Raw genomic sequence first — 6,563 nt, 5'->3', positions numbered from 1 at the left:
CTGATAATTTATGACTGATTGAACTACATGACTTAATGGCATTGACTAACTGGATTGGATTGTTTTGTTTATGATGATTATACCACTGAATGAGGATATATATAAAATTTTACCCCTAAGATAAATGACTGTAAAATATAACACGAGAGTTATATGAAAATTGATGCATGCTAAGTTATAGGGTTCTTGTTAGTGTTTCTTATCTGGACAGGTGTACACACTATAACTGATTCATGTTCCTTTAAGTTCATGTCTATGACTGATTCATGTACCTTCGGGTTCATGTCTATGACTGATTCATGTACCTTCGTATTCATGTCTATGACTGATTCATGTTCCTTCGAGTTCATGTCTATGACTGATTCATGTTCCTTCGAGTTCATGTCTATGATTGATTCAAGTTCCTTTGGATTCATGTCTATGATTGATTCATGTTCCTTCGGGCTCATGTCTATGATTGATTCATGTACCTTCGGGTTCATGTTTATAAATGATTCATGTACCTTCGGGTTCATGTCTATGAATTATTCATGTACCTTCGGGTTCATGTCTATGACTAATTGCTTCGGGTTACACACTATGACTGATGTGTGTTCCTTCAGGATCAATACGACTGATATGATGGGTGTACACCGGTGCCTAGATAAACTAGCTAACAGGTAACCTAGAGGGCCCAGTAGTGGGTCACTTACTGGGTATTGTTATACTCATCCTTTCTTCCTTTATATTTTTCACGAAGTGATAAGAACAGGTTGGCGAGGGACAGACGGGACCCATGATAGAGCCATATAAGAACAAGAGAAATCGCTTCTGCTCAGTCTATGTTTTTGTCATTTGAACGTTTTGAAACTAGAATTTATTGTGAGACAAAAAATTTTAATGTTTTGAATGTTTTCTTTAAAAATAATATAGGGGACCCCGAATAAAAGTTTTATGTTTTTTTATTTTTTATTTTCTAGCCTATTTAGAAAAAATTATCCTTATTGTTTTAATGAACTTTTATGGTCGAAATATTTGGGTTTTAAATGTATATTTAGTTGTAACGGCCCCTATCAGAGTACTCGAAAGGTCGGGTCATAATGATGATTTTGCCTGGATACTTAATTTAGGTGCTACTAATCATGTAAGTTCTTCCTACAGAGGATTTAGTTCCTGGAAAAAGTTGGATGATGGAGAGTTGACTCTTCGAGTCGGTACTGATGAGGTTGTTTCAGCTGTTGCTATAGGTAGTCTAAAGTTATTTTTGGATAAGAAACATTATCTGTTATTGGATAATATTTATGTAGTTCCTCATATCAAGAGGAACTTAATTTCAATTTCTTGTCTGCCTTCTTTTCTGAGAATGAAGTGTTTATTTTTAAGAATGGTATGAAGATTTGTTTTGGTTCAATGGAAAATAATTTGTAAGGTCGTTAGTCATAAAAGCCTTGTTTAATACTGAAATGTTCAAAATAGCGACAACTGCAAAAAGACCAAAGGTTTCTCCTAAGGAAAGCACCCATCTTTGGCATCTAAGGTTAGATCACATCAACCTCAATAGGATTAAGAAGTTGGTGAAATGTGGACTTCTAAATGGTTTAGAAGAAAACTCTTTACCGGTATGTGAATCATGCGTTAAAGGCAAAATGACCAAACGACCTTTTACTGGAAAATGTTATGAGCCAAGGAAACCTTGGAGCTTATACATTCAGACCTCTGTGGTCCAATGAGTGTTAGAGCTCAAGGTAGGTATGAATATTTCATCTCTTTCATAGATGATTATTCAAGATTGGGAATCTATACCTAATGCAACATAAGTCTGACGCTCTTAAAAAGTTAAAGGAGTATAAGAATGAAGTTGAAAACTTGTTAGGTAAGAAGATAAAAACACTACGATCTGATCGTGGTAGAGAGTATATGGACTTAGAATTCCAAAACTATATGATAAAACATGGAATTACGTCCCAACTCTCGGCCTTAGGTACACCTCAGCAGAATGGTGTATCAAAAACGAGAAACATAAACTTGTTGGATATGGTTCGGTCTATGATGAGTTATACTTATCTTCCAGACTTATTTTGGGGATTTGTAATGGAGACTACATGTTATATTTTGAACAATATTCTCTTGAAAAGTGTTTTTGAAACAACTTTTGAGCTATGGAGAGGTCGTAAAGGTAGTTTACGGCACTTCATGTTTTGGGGATGTCCGGACCATGTGCTTGTGGCTAATCGAAAAAGTTGGAACCGCGTTCGAAAGTTTGCCTATTTTTAGGCTACCCCAAAGAAACGAGGGGTGGGTACTTCTATGATCCAAGTGAGAACAAGGTGTTCGTATCGACAAATGTCATCTTCTTGGAAGAAGACCATATCAGGGATCATAAACTATGAAGTAAGCTTATTTTAAATGAGATTTCTAATGAGACTACTGAGAGTTCAACAAGAGTTGTTGAACAGACTGATAGACAAACAAGAGTTGTTGATGTCGTTTAATCTAGTCAACCATTTCAAGAGTTGAGACTGCCTCGACATAATACGAGGGTTGCGAACCTACCAAAATGCTACATGGGTTTGATTGAAGTCCAAAACATCATGTCTGAGGATGGAGTTGAGGATCCATTGTCTTATAAGCAAGCAATGGAGGATGTTGACAGAGATGAGTGGATTAAAGCCATGAAGCAGGAAATGGATTCTATGTACTTCAATTCCGTCTGGGAACTTGTGGATCAACCTGATGGGGTAAAACTTATAGGGTGTAAGTGGATCTACAAGTGAAAACGAGGTGTAGATGGAAAAGTGCAAACCTTTAAAGCTAGACTCGTGGCAAAGGGTTATACCCAGGTTGAGGGAGTGAACTATGAGAAAACTTTTTCACCTGTTGTCATGTTGAAATCTATCAGGATTCTTCTATCCATAGCCACATTTTCTGATTATGAGATATGGAAAATGAACATCAAGACTGTCTTTTTGAATGATAATCTTGAGAAGACCATCTACATGGCTCAACAAGAGGGATTCATTAATCCAGATCAAGTGCAAAAAGTTTGCAAGCTTAATAGCTCCATTTATGGGCTTAAACAAGCATCTAGATCTTGGAACATTAGATTTGATAGTGCGATCAAATCATTTGGCTTTGATCAGAATGTTGATGAGCATTGTGTTTACAAGAAAATAATTTGTGTTGTATGTGGATGATATCCTACTCATTAGGAATGATGTAGGTTCTCTGACTGACATTAAGAAGTGGCTAGCCGCCCAATTGCAAATGAAAGATTTGGGAGAGACGCAGTTTGTTCTAGGCATCCAGATCATTCGGGATCATAAGAACAAAAGGTTGGCCTTGTCTCAGGCATCGTACATTGACAAGATGTCTATCAGGTACTCGATGTAGAATTCCAATAGGGTTTTATGACCTTTTAGGCATGGAGTTATTTTTTCTAAGGAGCAATGTCCTAAGACACCTCAAGAGGTTGAGGAAATGAGACAGATTACCTATGCTTTAGCTATTAGAAGCCTTATGTATGCAGTGTTAAATACTAGACCTGACATTTTCTATGCAGTAGGGATTGTCAAGTTGATATCAATTCAATCCAAGATTAGATCACTAGACGGCAGTCAAAACGATTCTTGATAACAGTCAGAAATGCACGTTATTACAGTGCAAAGATATAAAACAATGTAGGATTACGATGGTAAAAATATACAATATTGTGTCCAAAAGCATTAAGTTCACAACATTGCGATCGCATGCGTCCATCGCATTAAAACAGCTAACATATATATTTTGTTCAAAAAATGTGTTAGCGCAAGGCGAAAATGTGATCCAAAGAAATTAACGCTCGAGCACATTAAGAGATTACGACCGCAAAGCTATGCGATCGTTTCCGTTCGCGAAAATATGCTCAAGAAGGTGGTCGCATAGAGCCGACACATCAAGGTGAAAGCTTAATAAATCACGATGGGACAGAAAGCTGATGACGGTCGATTCTGAATTAAGTTGACAAGCCGTTAACGACATACTATAGAAGTACACTCAACTTTTCGGTGACAAATATTCGGCACATCAAACAGAGAATTAATGCCATCCCATCAGTGCAATCATATAAGAGAAAAAGCTCTTCACCCTGAAGCTCTATAAATACCCAAGGCCATCTTCATTAAAGGAGTTCGCTCAATTCAGAGAGTTCACTATATAGATGATAGTTAGCCTTGTTCATAGATTTCTTATACTTAGAAGGCAGAAGCGAGGAAAGGGAGAAGATGTCAGAAGATCGTTCTAGTTAGCTCGAGAGATTGCCAGGGAACGTGGAAAATAGAGAGAGGGCCAACTCTTACGAGAGCAAGAATATCTTTTCAGTAGAGTAGAGAAGAACAGTGTAAAAGCTTTGAGAAGCAAGAAATTACTACCAGGCTCTTTATCTTTATTTCACATTGTCATTCTGTACTTCGATTTCATATATAGAATGGAACTTGCATTTCTACATCTGTTCACTCTCTTTACAATACGCATGAGTAACTAAACTTTCAAATGGTTTGAGGAGTACTTAGCTAACATGACCTAGGATCTTCATTGCATGTGATCATCTTGTCTTATGTTGTGTCCATCACCCTTTAGAGCTACTCGAGAGAGAGTCTAAAGAAAGAACCTAAGACTTGAGAGAGCTAGGTTAGAATCTAGACTTGAGAAAGCAAGATTAGATTTGCATAAGCAAGAGATAAAGACTTAGAGATAAACTCTATTTTCCAACATGCATCGCATGCACCCTAGAGATAGGTTATGGAAGTATGCGGTTGCCTTGTATATGTGTGTGCCATTCATCATCGCGTAGACAAGAATAGAGGCTTAGATGTAAGTCCTATAGACATCATCACATACATCGCATACGTTCTAAAACTAGAAGACGTAGCATTTGCATTGAGAGATGACTTGTTGTTGTATGCATGTAGCATGATCGCATAACATGAACGCAATCTTAGGAAGTGTTAGCTAAATCCCTTCTCAACCCATTCCCTTGCATACTCATTGTACTTTCGTATTATTAACTCTTTTCTCAAATCAGCTGCATAAACTTTATACTTAAAAGAACATACCAACCAATGCATTGATTTATTTGTTACCGCAAAGTAATCAAAAATTACCATCGCATACTATTTCCTTAGTCCCTGTGTTCGACCCTAGGCTTATCAGGCAACTCAGTAGGATTTATACTTGGATCTTACTGAGAAAACTTGCATGCACAATGCATATTCCACCATCGCATTCTACTCCATTATTTCATCGCATTAAACACGCATCAAGTTTTTGGCGTCGTTGTCAGGGACTACGGCAATACATTGTGCTAACGGTAACTTTTTAATTTCTTTGCAGACTCTCCATCTCTATGCACTGCTTCTCCTTAGGTAAGGGAAGAAGCGTGCATCGTATAAGCGAGGGACAAAATCCTGAGCCCGATTATGAGCCAGAGATCGAGAGAACGTCCCGAAGAAGAAGGAGAGACAGCCGCCAACAATAACAACAACAAGAGAAAGATCCAAACATGGTGGAACAGCCAGAAAATGGAGCACTAAATGCAAATAATATCATTGCGAATCCCATCCTATTGACGAACGACCGCAATAGGCCCATTCGAGACTATGCGTCACCCAACCTCTATGATTTCTCACCAGGAATCATGAGGCCAGCTCTTGACCGATAAAGGTTTGAAATGAAACCAGTGATGCTGTAGATGATTCAAACTGTCGAACAGTTTGGCGGTAGGCGTGGCGAGGATCCGCACGCCCACCTCTGGAGTTTCATTGAGATCTGCAACACGTTCGTGTTCCCAAACATCTTCACTGAGGAGGTTCGATTAACATTGTTTCCATTTTTGTTGTGTGACTGACACAAAAATGGGCTTATTCTCTCGAACCAAGGGAGATTACATCATGGGAGCAAGTAGTTGAGAAGTTCATGAAGAAGTACTTCCCCCCAATGAAGAATGCAAGAAGAAGAAAGTTGATCACCAATTTTGAACAGGATATTAACGAATCGCTCAGTGACGCTTGGGCGAGGTTTAAGAGGCTGGTAAAAGATTGCCTGCATAACGGCTTACCAGGCTGTTTACAAATGGAAATTTTCTACCACGGATTAAACCTTGCATCGCAGACGGCTGCCAATGCGGCAGCAGCTGGAGGTCTGCTTGATAAAACTTATGATGAGGCCAAGAATATACTTAATCGCATTTCTAAAAATCATGAAGACTGAAGAGAAAGCGATCAAAGATTGATGATCAAGGACAGTGACGCGAATAGCGGGGCCATCGCATCCCTTCCGAACCAAATGACTATGATGATGAATTTGATACAAGGAATCGCAATCAGTAGCCCAAGAATGCATAGTGGGCAAGTCAACGCAATCAACCAGACAACCGCAAGTTGTGCTTCTTGCGGTGAAGGCCATCCAATGGAGGAATGCCCAAGAAACCCACAATCAGTCTATTTTATCAAGAATAATCCATTTTCGAACACGTACAACCCCGGGTGGAGAAACCATCCCTAACTTCGCATGGAAAAATCAACAACAAAATTTTCAATCAGTGGCGCAAA

General features: G+C 38.6%; 1 non-coding gene across 1 annotated transcript; it reads right to left on the bottom strand.

Moving 5' to 3' along the window:
* Window positions 1–5,961: 5,961 nt before the first annotated feature.
* LOC120074816 (small nucleolar RNA R71) lies at window positions 5,962–6,068 on the bottom strand. Its single transcript, XR_005481097.1, has one exon. It is a non-coding gene; the product is annotated as a small nucleolar RNA R71 (small nucleolar RNA).
* Window positions 6,069–6,563: the final 495 nt, after the last annotated feature.

Source organism: Benincasa hispida, chromosome 3 (genome assembly GCF_027475165.1).
Source record: "Benincasa hispida cultivar pf3 chromosome 3, pf3_genome.v1.1, whole genome shotgun sequence".
NCBI lineage: Eukaryota > Viridiplantae > Streptophyta > Magnoliopsida > Cucurbitales > Cucurbitaceae > Benincasa > Benincasa hispida.
Note: the sequence above shows the minus strand (reverse complement) of the source record. Positions and strands in the feature narration are given on the sequence as shown.